The 16,246-nt window shown below is 45.7% G+C and overlaps 11 non-coding genes and 2 pseudogenes across 11 annotated transcripts; all 13 read left to right on the top strand.

Moving 5' to 3' along the window:
- The first annotated feature begins 262 nt into the window (after window positions 1-262).
- LOC141183039 (U2 spliceosomal RNA) lies at window positions 263-453 on the top strand. The gene has a single exon (XR_012258054.1). It is a non-coding gene; the product is annotated as a U2 spliceosomal RNA (small nuclear RNA).
- A 1,115-nt stretch (window positions 454-1,568) lies between these two features.
- Window positions 1,569-1,759, top strand: LOC141183026 (U2 spliceosomal RNA). The gene has a single exon (XR_012258042.1). It is a non-coding gene; the product is annotated as a U2 spliceosomal RNA (small nuclear RNA).
- Window positions 1,760-2,874: 1,115 nt separating this feature from the next.
- On the top strand, window positions 2,875-3,065 carry LOC141183014 (U2 spliceosomal RNA). Its single transcript, XR_012258031.1, has one exon. It is a non-coding gene; the product is annotated as a U2 spliceosomal RNA (small nuclear RNA).
- Window positions 3,066-4,181: 1,116 nt separating this feature from the next.
- On the top strand, window positions 4,182-4,372 carry LOC141183002 (U2 spliceosomal RNA). Its single transcript, XR_012258020.1, has one exon. It is a non-coding gene; the product is annotated as a U2 spliceosomal RNA (small nuclear RNA).
- Window positions 4,373-5,487: 1,115 nt separating this feature from the next.
- Window positions 5,488-5,678, top strand: LOC141182990 (U2 spliceosomal RNA). The gene has a single exon (XR_012258009.1). It is a non-coding gene; the product is annotated as a U2 spliceosomal RNA (small nuclear RNA).
- Window positions 5,679-6,793: 1,115 nt separating this feature from the next.
- On the top strand, window positions 6,794-6,984 carry LOC141182978 (U2 spliceosomal RNA). The gene has a single exon (XR_012257998.1). It is a non-coding gene; the product is annotated as a U2 spliceosomal RNA (small nuclear RNA).
- A 1,115-nt stretch (window positions 6,985-8,099) lies between these two features.
- Window positions 8,100-8,191, top strand: LOC141183548 (U2 spliceosomal RNA; annotated as a pseudogene).
- A 799-nt stretch (window positions 8,192-8,990) lies between these two features.
- On the top strand, window positions 8,991-9,173 carry LOC141183465 (U2 spliceosomal RNA). The gene has a single exon (XR_012258406.1). It is a non-coding gene; the product is annotated as a U2 spliceosomal RNA (small nuclear RNA).
- A 1,115-nt stretch (window positions 9,174-10,288) lies between these two features.
- LOC141184065 (U2 spliceosomal RNA) lies at window positions 10,289-10,479 on the top strand. The gene has a single exon (XR_012258860.1). It is a non-coding gene; the product is annotated as a U2 spliceosomal RNA (small nuclear RNA).
- A 1,115-nt stretch (window positions 10,480-11,594) lies between these two features.
- On the top strand, window positions 11,595-11,785 carry LOC141184053 (U2 spliceosomal RNA). Its single transcript, XR_012258848.1, has one exon. It is a non-coding gene; the product is annotated as a U2 spliceosomal RNA (small nuclear RNA).
- Window positions 11,786-12,900: 1,115 nt separating this feature from the next.
- Window positions 12,901-12,992, top strand: LOC141183547 (U2 spliceosomal RNA; annotated as a pseudogene).
- Window positions 12,993-13,786: 794 nt separating this feature from the next.
- LOC141183428 (U2 spliceosomal RNA) lies at window positions 13,787-13,970 on the top strand. The gene has a single exon (XR_012258385.1). It is a non-coding gene; the product is annotated as a U2 spliceosomal RNA (small nuclear RNA).
- Window positions 13,971-15,085: 1,115 nt separating this feature from the next.
- LOC141183211 (U2 spliceosomal RNA) lies at window positions 15,086-15,276 on the top strand. Its single transcript, XR_012258210.1, has one exon. It is a non-coding gene; the product is annotated as a U2 spliceosomal RNA (small nuclear RNA).
- Window positions 15,277-16,246: the final 970 nt, after the last annotated feature.

Genomic DNA, 16,246 nt, shown 5'->3' with positions numbered 1-16,246 from the left:
CCCGCCTTAATTGGTTCTCCTCCCTTCCAACGGTGTTGAGGCGGGTGGGAACAGCAGGGGGTGAAGGTGCTGTGTTTAAAGAGGTGGAGTTATGCAGATCTAAAACGCGTGGATTGCAGCAGCAGCAAGCCGAAAAGTGCAGGCATGTAAGGGATCTAGAGGTTGACAACATGTCTTCTTAACGGGAGTCCAGGAGCTCATCTCCACAAATGGACTTTTCAGGATCCTTGGGTGGCTCCGTAGTTTGAAACCAATTCTGGTTATCGCTTCTCGGCCTTTTGGCTAAGATCAAGTGTAGTATCTGTTCTTATCAGTTTAATATCTGATACGTCCCCTATCTGGGGACCATATATTAAATGGATTTTTAGAACAGGGAGATGGAAAAAGAGCTTGCTCTGTCCACTCCACGCATTGACCTGGTATTGCAGTATCTCCAGGACCGGTGCACCCCTTCTTTAATGCAGTTTCTAAAATCAGAAAGAATTGAATTCAATGTTTTTTGTTCATTTTGCTTGTTTGTCGGATTTTGGGATGGACTCTTTGGCTTTGCTTTTCTTCTCCTCATTGGATTTTTCATGTTCAAAGTTGCAGAAGCCAGATTACAAGCTCATTTTGGTTCAACTTCAGCAACTGTGCATTGCATTGCCATGTAATGTGATGCAATGCTATCTTTCTAGCTCTCCCTTTTTACTTCCTTTTGGATAAACAGACATATTAGGCAAGCATTTTGGAGCTTTCACCTAAATAACTACAGGTGGTGAGATAAGCTGCACAATATAATTGACCTTTCAGTATATTGTTGCACACACACCATCTATTTAGCAAATGCCCTTGTTATCAACAGCAGCCTTTTAAACTCACCTGAGCTAACAGGTATGTGCGCTGGTTACTCTGCTGCGCTTAAAATTTCTTTTTTGGTTTGCTACAATGCCTTTTCTGAAACGTTGTCTCCTTCTGCTGGAACACTGACTTCTTTCATTTAATGCCTGCAGACTATAAAAGAGAACCCAACCCAAAAAGTTTGGTTGATTAGTCTGTGGCATTCTGTTAAACTGTTGCTTATGGCGGTCTCTGTGAGCTTCTCAGCGACATTCAGCCAGCCAGGTATCCTGCCTGCAGTAGATGGAATGTGGCAATGAAACGCTGGCTGCGCGTGTCATAATAGGCTCTGAGCCTTTATATACCTGTGCACAGCAGCAGCCACCTTCAGTCTGCTGCTGGACAGCCAGCAGCAGCAGCAGCAGGAGAGGTATGTAATCAGGAGCCCTCCTGCTAAGGGTAGACAGCTGCTCGTTCCACCCCACCCCCCGCCTTAATTGGTTCTCCTCCCTTCCAACGGTGTTGAGGCGGGTGGGAACAGCAGGGGGTGAAGGTGCTGTGTTTAAAGAGGTGGAGTTATGCAGATCTAAAACGCGTGGATTGCAGCAGCAGCAAGCCGAAAAGTGCAGGCATGTAAGGGATCTAGAGGTTGACAACATGTCTTCTTAACGGGAGTCCAGGAGCTCATCTCCACAAATGGACTTTTCAGGATCCTTGGGTGGCTCCGTAGTTTGAAACCAATTCTGGTTATCGCTTCTCGGCCTTTTGGCTAAGATCAAGTGTAGTATCTGTTCTTATCAGTTTAATATCTGATACGTCCCCTATCTGGGGACCATATATTAAATGGATTTTTAGAACAGGGAGATGGAAAAAGAGCTTGCTCTGTCCACTCCACGCATTGACCTGGTATTGCAGTATCTCCAGGACCGGTGCACCCCTTCTTTAATGCAGTTTCTAAAATCAGAAAGAATTGAATTCAATGTTTTTTGTTCATTTTGCTTGTTTGTCGGATTTTGGGATGGACTCTTTGGCTTTGCTTTTCTTCTCCTCATTGGATTTTTCATGTTCAAAGTTGCAGAAGCCAGATTACAAGCTCATTTTGGTTCAACTTCAGCAACTGTGCATTGCATTGCCATGTAATGTGATGCAATGCTATCTTTCTAGCTCTCCCTTTTTACTTCCTTTTGGATAAACAGACATATTAGGCAAGCATTTTGGAGCTTTCACCTAAATAACTACAGGTGGTGAGATAAGCTGCACAATATAATTGACCTTTCAGTATATTGTTGCACACACACCATCTATTTAGCAAATGCCCTTGTTATCAACAGCAGCCTTTTAAACTCACCTGAGCTAACAGGTATGTGCGCTGGTTACTCTGCTGCGCTTAAAATTTCTTTTTTGGTTTGCTACAATGCCTTTTCTGAAACGTTGTCTCCTTCTGCTGGAACACTGACTTCTTTCATTTAATGCCTGCAGACTATAAAAGAGAACCCAACCCAAAAAGTTTGGTTGATTAGTCTGTGGCATTCTGTTAAACTGTTGCTTATGGCGGTCTCTGTGAGCTTCTCAGCGACATTCAGCCAGCCAGGTATCCTGCCTGCAGTAGATGGAATGTGGCAATGGAACGCTGGCTGCGCGTGTCATAATAGGCTCTGAGCCTTTATATACCTGTGCACAGCAGCAGCCACCTTCAGTCTGCTGCTGGACAGCCAGCAGCAGCAGCAGCAGGAGAGGTATGTAATCAGGAGCCCTCCTGCTAAGGGTAGACAGCTGCTCGTTCCACCCCACCCCCCGCCTTAATTGGTTCTCCTCCCTTCCAACGGTGTTGAGGCGGGTGGGAACAGCAGGGGGTGAAGGTGCTGTGTTTAAAGAGGTGGAGTTATGCAGATCTAAAACGCGTGGATTGCAGCAGCAGCAAGCCGAAAAGTGCAGGCATGTAAGGGATCTAGAGGTTGACAACATGTCTTCTTAACGGGAGTCCAGGAGCTCATCTCCACAAATGGACTTTTCAGGATCCTTGGGTGGCTCCGTAGTTTGAAACCAATTCTGGTTATCGCTTCTCGGCCTTTTGGCTAAGATCAAGTGTAGTATCTGTTCTTATCAGTTTAATATCTGATACGTCCCCTATCTGGGGACCATATATTAAATGGATTTTTAGAACAGGGAGATGGAAAAAGAGCTTGCTCTGTCCACTCCACGCATTGACCTGGTATTGCAGTATCTCCAGGACCGGTGCACCCCTTCTTTAATGCAGTTTCTAAAATCAGAAAGAATTGAATTCAATGTTTTTTTGTTCATTTTGCTTGTTTGTCGGATTTTGGGATGGACTCTTTGGCTTTGCTTTTCTTCTCCTCATTGGATTTTTCATGTTCAAAGTTGCAGAAGCCAGATTACAAGCTCATTTTGGTTCAACTTCAGCAACTGTGCATTGCATTGCCATGTAATGTGATGCAATGCTATCTTTCTAGCTCTCCCTTTTTACTTCCTTTTGGATAAACAGACATATTAGGCAAGCATTTTGGAGCTTTCACCTAAATAACTACAGGTGGTGAGATAAGCTGCACAATATAATTGACCTTTCAGTATATTGTTGCACACACACCATCTATTTAGCAAATGCCCTTGTTATCAACAGCAGCCTTTTAAACTCACCTGAGCTAACAGGTATGTGCGCTGGTTACTCTGCTGCGCTTAAAATTTCTTTTTTGGTTTGCTACAATGCCTTTTCTGAAACGTTGTCTCCTTCTGCTGGAACACTGACTTCTTTCATTTAATGCCTGCAGACTATAAAAGAGAACCCAACCCAAAAAGTTTGGTTGATTAGTCTGTGGCATTCTGTTAAACTGTTGCTTATGGCGGTCTCTGTGAGCTTCTCAGCGACATTCAGCCAGCCAGGTATCCTGCCTGCAGTAGATGGAATGTGGCAATGGAACGCTGGCTGCGCATGTCATAATAGGCTCTGAGCCTTTATATACCTGTGCACAGCAGCAGCCACCTTCAGTCTGCTGCTGGACAGCCAGCAGCAGCAGCAGCAGGAGAGGTATGTAATCAGGAGCCCTCCTGCTAAGGGTAGACAGCTGCTCGTTCCACCCCACCCCCCGCCTTAATTGGTTCTCCTCCCTTCCAACGGTGTTGAGGCGGGTGGGAACAGCAGGGGGTGAAGGTGCTGTGTTTAAAGAGGTGGAGTTATGCAGATCTAAAACGCGTGGATTGCAGCAGCAGCAAGCCGAAAAGTGCAGGCATGTAAGGGATCTAGAGGTTGACAACATGTCTTCTTAACGGGAGTCCAGGAGCTCATCTCCACAAATGGACTTTTCAGGATCCTTGGGTGGCTCCGTAGTTTGAAACCAATTCTGGTTATCGCTTCTCGGCCTTTTGGCTAAGATCAAGTGTAGTATCTGTTCTTATCAGTTTAATATCTGATACGTCCCCTATCTGGGGACCATATATTAAATGGATTTTTAGAACAGGGAGATGGAAAAAGAGCTTGCTCTGTCCACTCCACGCATTGACCTGGTATTGCAGTATCTCCAGGACCGGTGCACCCCTTCTTTAATGCAGTTTCTAAAATCAGAAAGAATTGAATTCAATGTTTTTTGTTCATTTTGCTTGTTTGTCGGATTTTGGGATGGACTCTTTGGCTTTGCTTTTCTTCTCCTCATTGGATTTTTCATGTTCAAAGTTGCAGAAGCCAGATTACAAGCTCATTTTGGTTCAACTTCAGCAACTGTGCATTGCATTGCCATGTAATGTGATGCAATGCTATCTTTCTAGCTCTCCCTTTTTACTTCCTTTTGGATAAACAGACATATTAGGCAAGCATTTTGGAGCTTTCACCTAAATAACTACAGGTGGTGAGATAAGCTGCACAATATAATTGACCTTTCAGTATATTGTTGCACACACACCATCTATTTAGCAAATGCCCTTGTTATCAACAGCAGCCTTTTAAACTCACCTGAGCTAACAGGTATGTGCGCTGGTTACTCTGCTGCGCTTAAAATTTCTTTTTTGGTTTGCTACAATGCCTTTTCTGAAACGTTGTCTCCTTCTGCTGGAACACTGACTTCTTTCATTTAATGCCTGCAGACTATAAAAGAGAACCCAACCCAAAAAGTTTGGTTGATTAGTCTGTGGCATTCTGTTAAACTGTTGCTTATGGCGGTCTCTGTGAGCTTCTCAGCGACATTCAGCCAGCCAGGTATCCTGCCTGCAGTAGATGGAATGTGGCAATGGAACGCTGGCTGCGCGTGTCATAATAGGCTCTGAGCCTTTATATACCTGTGCACAGAAGCAGCCACCTTCAGTCTGCTGCTGGACAGCCAGCAGCAGCAGCAGCAGGAGAGGTATGTAATCAGGAGCCCTCCTGCTAAGGGTAGACAGCTGCTCGTTCCACCCCACCCCCCGCCTTAATTGGTTCTCCTCCCTTCCAACGGTGTTGAGGCGGGTGGGAACAGCAGGGGGTGAAGGTGCTGTGTTTAAAGAGGTGGAGTTATGCAGATCTAAAACGCGTGGATTGCAGCAGCAGCAAGCCGAAAAGTGCAGGCATGTAAGGGATCTAGAGGTTGACAACATGTCTTCTTAACGGGAGTCCAGGAGCTCATCTCCACAAATGGACTTTTCAGGATCCTTGGGTGGCTCCGTAGTTTGAAACCAATTCTGGTTATCGCTTCTCGGCCTTTTGGCTAAGATCAAGTGTAGTATCTGTTCTTATCAGTTTAATATCTGATACGTCCCCTATCTGGGGACCATATATTAAATGGATTTTTAGAACAGGGAGATGGAAAAAGAGCTTGCTCTGTCCACTCCACGCATTGACCTGGTATTGCAGTATCTCCAGGACCGGTGCACCCCTTCTTTAATGCAGTTTCTAAAATCAGAAAGAATTGAATTCAATGTTTTTTGTTCATTTTGCTTGTTTGTCGGATTTTGGGATGGACTCTTTGGCTTTGCTTTTCTTCTCCTCATTGGATTTTTCATGTTCAAAGTTGCAGAAGCCAGATTACAAGCTCATTTTGGTTCAACTTCAGCAACTGTGCATTGCATTGCCATGTAATGTGATGCAATGCTATCTTTCTAGCTCTCCCTTTTTACTTCCTTTTGGATAAACAGACATATTAGGCAAGCATTTTGGAGCTTTCACCTAAATAACTACAGGTGGTGAGATAAGCTGCACAATATAATTGACCTTTCAGTATATTGTTGCACACACACCATCTATTTAGCAAATGCCCTTGTTATCAACAGCAGCCTTTTAAACTCACCTGAGCTAACAGGTATGTGCGCTGGTTACTCTGCTGCGCTTAAAATTTCTTTTTTGGTTTGCTACAATGCCTTTTCTGAAACGTTGTCTCCTTCTGCTGGAACACTGACTTCTTTCATTTAATGCCTGCAGACTATAAAAGAGAACCCAACCCAAAAAGTTTGGTTGATTAGTCTGTGGCATTCTGTTAAACTGTTGCTTATGGCGGTCTCTGTGAGCTTCTCAGCGACATTCAGCCAGCCAGGTATCCTGCCTGCAGTAGATGGAATGTGGCAATGGAACGCTGGCTGCGCGTGTCATAATAGGCTCTGAGCCTTTATATACCTGTGCACAGCAGCAGCCACCTTCAGTCTGCTGCTGGACAGCCAGCAGCAGCAGCAGCAGGAGAGGTATGTAATCAGGATCCCTCCTGCTAAGGGTAGACAGCTGCTCGTTCCACCCCACCCCCCGCCTTAATTGGTTCTCCTCCCTTCCAACGGTGTTGAGGCGGGTGGGAACAGCAGGGGGTGAAGGTGCTGTGTTTAAAGAGGTGGAGTTATGCAGATCTAAAACGCGTGGATTGCAGCAGCAGCAAGCCGAAAAGTGCAGGCATGTAAGGGATCTAGAGGTTGACAACATGTCTTCTTAACGGGAGTCCAGGAGCTCATCTCCACAAATGGACTTTTCAGGATCCTTGGGTGGCTCCGTAGTTTGAAACCAATTCTGGTTATCGCTTCTCGGCCTTTTGGCTAAGATCAAGTGTAGTATCTGTTCTTATCAGTTTAATATCTGATACGTCCCCTATCTGGGGACCATATATTAAATGGATTTTTAGAACAGGGAGATGGAAAAAGAGCTTGCTCTGTCCACTCCACGCATTGACCTGGTATTGCAGTATCTCCAGGACCGGTGCACCCCTTCTTTAATGCAGTTTCTAAAATCAGAAAGAATTGAATTCAATGTTTTTTGTTCATTTTGCTTGTTTGTCGGATTTTGGGATGGACTCTTTGGCTTTGCTTTTCTTCTCCTCATTGGATTTTTCATGTTCAAAGTTGCAGAAGCCAGATTACAAGCTCATTTTGGTTCAACTTCAGCAACTGTGCATTGCATTGCCATGTAATGTGATGCAATGCTATCTTTCTAGCTCTCCCTTTTTACTTCCTTTTGGATAAACAGACATATTAGGCAAGCATTTTGGAGCTTTCACCTAAATAACTACAGGTGGTGAGATAAGCTGCACAATATAATTGACCTTTCAGTATATTGTTGCACACACACCATCTATTTAGCAAATGCCCTTGTTATCAACAGCAGCCTTTTAAACTCACCTGAGCTAACAGGTATGTGCGCTGGTTACTCTGCTGCGCTTAAAATTTCTTTTTTGGTTTGCTACAATGCCTTTTCTGAAACGTTGTCTCCTTCTGCTGGAACACTGACTTCTTTCATTTAATGCCTGCAGACTATAAAAGAGAACCCAACCCAAAAAGTTTGGTTGATTAGTCTGTGGCATTCTGTTAAACTGTTGCTTATGGCGGTCTCTGTGAGCTTCTCAGCGACATTCAGCCAGCCAGGTATCCTGCCTGCAGTAGATGGAATGTGGCAATGGAACGCTGGCTGCGCGTGTCATAATAGGCTCTGAGCCTTTATATACCTGTGCACAGCAGCAGCCACCTTCAGTCTGCTGCTGGACAGCCAGCAGCAGCAGCAGCAGGAGAGGTATGTAATCAGGAGCCCTCCTGCTAAGGGTAGACAGCTGCTCGTTCCACCCCACCCCCCGCCTTAATTGGTTCTCCTCCCTTCCAACGGTGTTGAGGCGGGTGGGAACAGCAGGGGGTGAAGGTGCTGTGTTTAAAGAGGTGGAGTTATGCAGATCTAAAACGCGTGGATTGCAGCAGCAGCAAGCCGAAAAGTGCAGGCATGTAAGGGATCTAGAGGTTGACAACATGTCTTCTTAACGGGAGTCCAGGAGCTCATCTCCACAAATGGACTTTTCAGGATCCTTGGGTGGCTCCGTAGTTTGAAACCAATTCTGGTTATCGCTTCTCGGCCTTTTGGCTAAGATCAAGTGTAGTATCTTTCGAAAAGGCGGTTTTGGATGTTGGCCGCCCTAGTAGATTGATACATTATGCACACTGGGGTTTAGGCGCTTGTTAGTACGCCAGGTGGCTAATATAGTCATCTGGTGGAAAGCATGGCCCCCCAGGATCGACGCCATTGGGCCGGGGAAGATCGAAAGCCCGAAGTGTGAAGTGCCCCAGGAGTGGTGACCCTGGGGTGCCTTAACTCACTGGGATTGGGAACCCCACTTGAGTTTATGGCACATTTGCACTAGCACTTCAATATTTCTTTCTTCACACACACCCTTATTCCGGGCCTTCTGGCCTTAGGATGGGGAATTTTTCAATTCCCGGTCGAACGTCCGGGCAGTATTATACTGTGAAACCTTCACTATTTATTTAATTTTTTTTTGTCACTGTGTGTCCACTTTTTCAAGTGTGTCCACGTCCTTACTAGGATTTTGTCGGGATGCGGTTCCCTTACGGGTTCCTCTCTTGGCAGGTCTAGGGGGGGAGTGTGTGGCCATCAGGTTCCGCTCCCCCCTGAACCCCACTGGCTCTCCTCTTTCGGGAGGAGAGCATTGTTGGCTCCCCTCTTCCGGGAGGGGAGCACAGTCTTTGGCTCCCAGTGCCTTGCTCGGGTGAGAACTCGGGCAGGTATTGGGGGTAAGATTGGGTCGCCTCTGGCTCCGGCTGGAGGTGGCTATTTGTCCCTGTTCCTCGCTGTGGCCTTCTGGCTCGGAGGGACGGGGAATGGTTTGGGGGACCCTTCTCCTTTTGGAGAGGGTTTCAAGAAGACCAGCATCCTAGTGCACTTTTTTTTGTGGCACTTGTCACTTTTTTAAGCGCACTCGGGTTTTGTACACGAATTCGGGCTTTCGATAAAAAAAAAAAAAAAATCTGTTCTTATCAGTTTAATATCTGATACGTCCCCTATCTGGGGACCATATAATAAATGGATTTTTAGAACAGGGAGATGGAAAAAGAGCTTGCTCTGTCCACTCCACGCATTGACCTGGTATTGCAGTATCTCCAGGACCGGTGCACCCCTTCTTTAATGCAGTTTCTAAAATCAGAAAGTATTGAATTCAATGTTTTTTGTTCATTTTGCTTGTTTGTCGGATTTTGGGATGGACTCTTTGGCTTTGCTTTTCTTCTCCTCATTGGATTTTTCATGTTCAAAGTTGCAGAAGCCAGATTACAAGCTCATTTTGGTTCAACTTCAGCAACTGTGCATTGCATTGCCATGTAATGTGATGCAATGCTATCTTTCTAGCTCTCCCTTTTTACTTCCTTTTGGATAAACAGACATATTAGGCAAGCATTTTGGAGCTTTCACCTAAATAACTACAGGTGGTGAGATAAGCTGCACAATATAATTGACCTTTCAGTATATTGTTGCACACACACCATCTATTTAGCAAATGCCCTTGTTATCAACAGCAGCCTTTTAAACTCACCTGAGCTAACAGGTATGTGCGCTGGTTACTCTGCTGCGCTTAAAATTTCTTTTTTGGTTTGCTACAATGCCTTTTCTGAAACGTTGTCTCCTTCTGCTGGAACACTGACTTCTTTCATTTAATGCCTGCAGACTATAAAAGAGAACCCAACCCAAAAAGTTTGGTTGATTAGTCTGTGGCATTCTGTTAAACTGTTGCTTATGGCGGTCTCTGTGAGCTTCTCAGCGACATTCAGCCAGCCAGGTATCCTGCCTGCAGTAGATGGAATGTGGCAATGGAACGCTGGCTGCGCGTGTCATAATAGGCTCTGAGCCTTTATATACCTGTGCACAGCAGCAGCCACCTTCAGTCTGCTGCTGGACAGCCAGCAGCAGCAGCAGCAGGAGAGGTATGTAATCAGGAGCCCTCCTGCTAAGGGTAGACAGCTGCTCGTTCCACCCCACCCCCCGCCTTAATTGGTTCTCCTCCCTTCCAACGGTGTTGAGGCGGGTGGGAACAGCAGGGGGTGAAGGTGCTGTGTTTAAAGAGGTGGAGTTATGCAGATCTAAAACGCGTGGATTGCAGCAGCAGCAAGCCGAAAAGTGCAGGCATGTAAGGGATCTAGAGGTTGACAACATGTCTTCTTAACGGGAGTCCAGGAGCTCATCTCCACAAATGGACTTTTCAGGATCCTTGGGTGGCTCCGTAGTTTGAAACCAATTCTGGTTATCGCTTCTCGGCCTTTTGGCTAAGATCAAGTGTAGTATCTGTTCTTATCAGTTTAATATCTGATACGTCCCCTATCTGGGGACCATATATTAAATGGATTTTTAGAACAGGGAGATGGAAAAAGAGCTTGCTCTGTCCACTCCACGCATTGACCTGGTATTGCAGTATCTCCAGGACCGGTGCACCCCTTCTTTAATGCAGTTTCTAAAATCAGAAAAAATTGAATTCAATGTTTTTTGTTCATTTTGCTTGTTTGTCGGATTTTGGGATGGACTCTTTGGCTTTGCTTTTCTTCTCCTCATTGGATTTTTCATGTTCAAAGTTGCAGAAGCCAGATTACAAGCTCATTTTGGTTCAACTTCAGCAACTGTGCATTGCATTGCCATGTAATGTGATGCAATGCTATCTTTCTAGCTCTCCCTTTTTACTTCCTTTTGGATAAACAGACATATTAGGCAAGCATTTTGGAGCTTTCACCTAAATAACTACAGGTGGTGAGATAAGCTGCACAATATAATTGACCTTTCAGTATATTGTTGCACACACACCATCTATTTAGCAAATGCCCTTGTTATCAACAGCAGCCTTTTAAACTCACCTGAGCTAACAGGTATGTGCGCTGGTTACTCTGCTGCGCTTAAAATTTCTTTTTTGGTTTGCTACAATGCCTTTTCTGAAACGTTGTCTCCTTCTGCTGGAACACTGACTTCTTTCATTTAATGCCTGCAGACTATAAAAGAGAACCCAACCCAAAAAGTTTGGTTGATTAGTCTGTGGCATTCTGTTAAACTGTTGCTTATGGCGGTCTCTGTGAGCTTCTCAGCGACATTCAGCCAGCCAGGTATCCTGCCTGCAGTAGATGGAATGTGGCAATGGAACGCTGGCTGCGCGTGTCATAATAGGCTCTGAGCCTTTATATACCTGTGCACAGCAGCAGCCACCTTCAGTCTGCTGCTGGACAGCCAGCAGCAGCAGCAGCAGGAGAGGTATGTAATCAGGAGCCCTCCTGCTAAGGGTAGACAGCTGCTCGTTCCACCCCACCCCCCGCCTTAATTGGTTCTCCTCCCTTCCAACGGTGTTGAGGCGGGTGGGAACAGCAGGGGGTGAAGGTGCTGTGTTTAAAGAGGTGGAGTTATGCAGATCTAAAACGCGTGGATTGCAGCAGCAGCAAGCCGAAAAGTGCAGGCATGTAAGGGATCTAGAGGTTGACAACATGTCTTCTTAACGGGAGTCCAGGAGCTCATCTCCACAAATGGACTTTTCAGGATCCTTGGGTGGCTCCGTAGTTTGAAACCAATTCTGGTTATCGCTTCTCGGCCTTTTGGCTAAGATCAAGTGTAGTATCTGTTCTTATCAGTTTAATATCTGATACGTCCCCTATCTGGGGACCATATATTAAATGGATTTTTAGAACAGGGAGATGGAAAAAGAGCTTGCTCTGTCCACTCCACGCATTGACCTGGTATTGCAGTATCTCCAGGACCGGTGCACCCCTTCTTTAATGCAGTTTCTAAAATCAGAAAAAATTGAATTCAATGTTTTTTGTTCATTTTGCTTGTTTGTCGGATTTTGGGATGGACTCTTTGGCTTTGCTTTTCTTCTCCTCATTGGATTTTTCATGTTCAAAGTTGCAGAAGCCAGATTACAAGCTCATTTTGGTTCAACTTCAGCAACTGTGCATTGCATTGCCATGTAATGTGATGCAATGCTATCTTTCTAGCTCTCCCTTTTTACTTCCTTTTGGATAAACAGACATATTAGGCAAGCATTTTGGAGCTTTCACCTAAATAACTACAGGTGGTGAGATAAGCTGCACAATATAATTGACCTTTCAGTATATTGTTGCACACACACCATCTATTTAGCAAATGCCCTTGTTATCAACAGCAGCCTTTTAAACTCACCTGAGCTAACAGGTATGTGCGCTGGTTACTCTGCTGCGCTTAAAATTTCTTTTTTGGTTTGCTACAATGCCTTTTCTGAAACGTTGTCTCCTTCTGCTGGAACACTGACTTCTTTCATTTAATGCCTGCAGACTATAAAAGAGAACCCAACCCAAAAAGTTTGGTTGATTAGTCTGTGGCATTCTGTTAAACTGTTGCTTATGGCGGTCTCTGTGAGCTTCTCAGCGACATTCAGCCAGCCAGGTATCCTGCCTGCAGTAGATGGAATGTGGCAATGGAACGCTGGCTGCGCGTGTCATAATAGGCTCTGAGCCTTTATATACCTGTGCACAGCAGCAGCCACCTTCAGTCTGCTGCTGGACAGCCAGCAGCAGCAGCAGCAGGAGAGGTATGTAATCAGGAGCCCTCCTGCTAAGGGTAGACAGCTGCTCGTTCCACCCCACCCCCCGCCTTAATTGGTTCTCCTCCCTTCCAACGGTGTTGAGGCGGGTGGGAACAGCAGGGGGTGAAGGTGCTGTGTTTAAAGAGGTGGAGTTATGCAGATCTAAAACGCGTGGATTGCAGCAGCAGCAAGCCGAAAAGTGCAGGCATGTAAGGGATCTAGAGGTTGACAACATGTCTTCTTAACGGGAGTCCAGGAGCTCATCTCCACAAATGGACTTTTCAGGATCCTTGGGTGGCTCCGTAGTTTGAAACCAATTCTGGTTATCGCTTCTCGGCCTTTTGGCTAAGATCAAGTGTAGTATCTTTCGAAAAGGCGGTTTTGGATGTTGGCCGCCCTAGTAGATTGATACATTATGCACACTGGGGTTTAGGCGCTTGTTAGTACGCCAGGTGGCTAATATAGTCATCTGGTGGAAAGCATGGCCCCCCAGGATCGACGCCATTGGGCCGGGGAAGATCGAAAGCCCGAAGTGTGAAGTGCCCCAGGAGTGGTGACCCTGGGGTGCCTTAACTCACTGGGATTGGGAACCCCACTTGAGTTTATGGCACATTTGCACAAGCACTTCAAATTTTCTTTCTTCGCACACACCCTTATTCCGGGCCTTCTGGCCTTAGGATGGGGAATTTTTCAATTCCCGGTCGAAGGTCCGGGCAGTATTATACTGTGAAACCTTCACTATTTATTTAATTTCTTTGTCACTGTGTGTCCACTTATTCACGTGTGTCACGTCCTACTAGGATTTTGTCGGGATGCGGTTCCCTTACGGGTTCCTCTCTTGGCAGGTCTAGGGGGGGAGTGTGTGGCCATCAGGTTCCGCTCCCCCCTGAACCCCCCTGGCTCTCCTCTTTCGGGAGGAGAGCGTTGTTGGCTCCCCTCTTCCGGGAGGGGAGCACAGTCTTTGGCTCCCAGTGCCTTGCTCGGGTGAGAACTCGGGCAGGTGCTGGGGGTAAGATTGGGTCGCCTCTGGCTTCGGCTGGAGGTGGCTTTTTGTCCCTGTTCCTCGCTGTGGCCTTTTGGCTCGGAGGGACGGGGAATGGTTTGGGGGACCCTTCTCCTTTTGGAGAGGGTTTCAAGAAGACCAGCATCCTAGTGCACTTTTTTTGTGGCACTTGTCACTTTTTTAAGCGCACTCGGGTTTTGTACACGAATTCGGGCTTTCAAAAAAAAAAAAAAAAAAAATCTGTTCTTATCAGTTTAATATCTGATACGTCCCCTATCTGGGGACCATATATTAAATGGATTTTTAGAACAGGGAGATGGAAAAAGAGCTTGCTCTGTCCACTCCACGCATTGACCTGGTATTGCAGTATCTCCAGGACCGGTGCACCCCTTCTTTAATGCAGTTTCTAAAATCAGAAAGAATTGAATTCAATGTTTTTTGTTCATTTTGCTTGTTTGTCGGATTTTGGGATGGACTCTTTGGCTTTGCTTTTCTTCTCCTCATTGGATTTTTCATGTTCAAAGTTGCAGAAGCCAGATTACAAGCTCATTTTGGTTCAACTTCAGCAACTGTGCATTGCATTGCCATGTAATGTGATGCAATGCTATCTTTCTAGCTCTCCCTTTTTACTTCCTTTTGGATAAACAGACATATTAGGCAAGCATTTTGGAGCTTTCACCTAAATAACTACAGGTGGTGAGATAAGCTGCACAATATAATTGACCTTTCAGTATATTGTTGCACACACACCATCTATTTAGCAAATGCCCTTGTTATCAACAGCAGCCTTTTAAACTCACCTGAGCTAACAGGTATGTGCGCTGGTTACTCTGCTGCGCTTAAAATTTCTTTTTTGGTTTGCTACAATGCCTTTTCTGAAACGTTGTCTCCTTCTGCTGGAACACTGACTTCTTTCATTTAATGCCTGCAGACTATAAAAGAGAACCCAACCCAAAAAGTTTGGTTGATTAGTCTGTGGCATTCTGTTAAACTGTTGCTTATGGCGGTCTCTGTGAGCTTCTCAGCGACATTCAGCCAGCCAGGTATCCTGCCTGCAGTAGATGGAATGTGGCAATGGAACGCTGGCTGCGCGTGTCATAATAGGCTCTGAGCCTTTATATACCTGTGCACAGCAGCAGCCACCTTCAGTCTGCTGCTGGACAGCCAGCAGCAGCAGCAGCAGGAGAGGTATGTAATCAGGAGCCCTCCTGCTAAGGGTAGACAGCTGCTCGTTCCACCCCACCCCCCGCCTTAATTGGTTCTCCTCCCTTCCAACGGTGTTGAGGCGGGTGGGAACAGCAGGGGGTGAAGGTGCTGTGTTTAAAGAGGTGGAGTTATGCAGATCTAAAACGCGTGGATTGCAGCAGCAGCAAGCCGAAAAGTGCAGGCATGTAAGGGATCTAGAGGTTGACAACATGTCTTCTTAACGGGAGTCCAGGAGCTCATCTCCACAAATGGACTTTTCAGGATCCTTGGGTGGCTCCGTAGTTTGAAACCAATTCTGGTTATCGCTTCTCGGCCTTTTGGCTAAGATCAAGTGCAGTATCTGTTCTTATCAGTTTAATATCTGATACGTCCCCTATCTGGGGACCATATATTAAATGGATTTTTAGAACAGGGAGATGGAAAAAGAGCTTGCTCTGTCCACTCCACGCATTGACCTGGTATTGCAGTATCTCCAGGACCGGTGCACCCCTTCTTTAATGCAGTTTCTAAAATCAGAAAGAATTGAATTCAATGTTTTTTGTTCATTTTGCTTGTTTGTCGGATTTTGGGATGGACTCTTTGGCTTTGCTTTTCTTCTCCTCATTGGATTTTTCATGTTCAAAGTTGCAGAAGCCAGATTACAAGCTCATTTTGGTTCAACTTCAGCAACTGTGCATTGCATTGCCATGTAATGTGATGCAATGCTATCTTTCTAGCTCTCCTTTTTTACTTCCTTTTGGATAAACAGACATATTAGGCAAGCATTTTGGAGCTTTCACCTAAATAACTACAGGTGGTGAGATAAGCTGCACAATATAATTGACCTTTCAGTATATTGTTGCACACACACCATCTATTTAGCAAATGCCCTTGTTATCAACAGCAGCCTTTTAAACTCACCTGAGCTAACAGGTATGTGCGCTGGTTACTCTGCTGCGCTTAAAATTTCTTTTTTGGTTTGCTACAATGCCTTTTCTGAAACGTTGTCTCCTTCTGCTGGATCACTGACTTCTTTCATTTAATGCCTGCAGACTATAAAAGAGAACCCAACCCAAAAAGTTTGGTTGATTAGTCTGTGGCATTCTGTTAAACTGTTGCTTATGGCGGTCTCTGTGAGCTTCTCAGCGACATTCAGCCAGCCAGGTATCCTGCCTGCAGTAGATGGAATGTGGCAATGGAACGCTGGCTGCGCGTGTCTTAATAGGCTCTGAGCCTTTATATACCTGTGCACAGCAGCAGCCACCTTCAGTCTGCTGCTGGACAGCCAGCAGCAGCAGCAGCAGGAGAGGTATGTAATCAGGAGCCCTCCTGCTAAGGGTAGACAGCTGCTCGTTCCACCCCACCCCCCGCCTTAATTGGTTCTCCTCCCTTCCAACGGTGTTGAGGCGGGTGGGAACAGCAGGGGGTGAAGGTGCTGTGTTTAAAGAGGTGGAGTTATGCAGATCTAAAACGCGTGGATTGC

This window comes from Phyllobates terribilis, unplaced genomic scaffold (genome assembly GCF_046119375.1).
Source record: "Phyllobates terribilis strain yellow unplaced genomic scaffold, ASM4611937v1 Scaffold_38__1_contigs__length_12584779, whole genome shotgun sequence".
NCBI classification, from domain to species: domain Eukaryota; kingdom Metazoa; phylum Chordata; class Amphibia; order Anura; family Dendrobatidae; genus Phyllobates; species Phyllobates terribilis.
The sequence above is the reverse complement of the archived record's forward strand: the minus strand, read 5'-3'. Positions and strand labels throughout refer to the sequence as shown.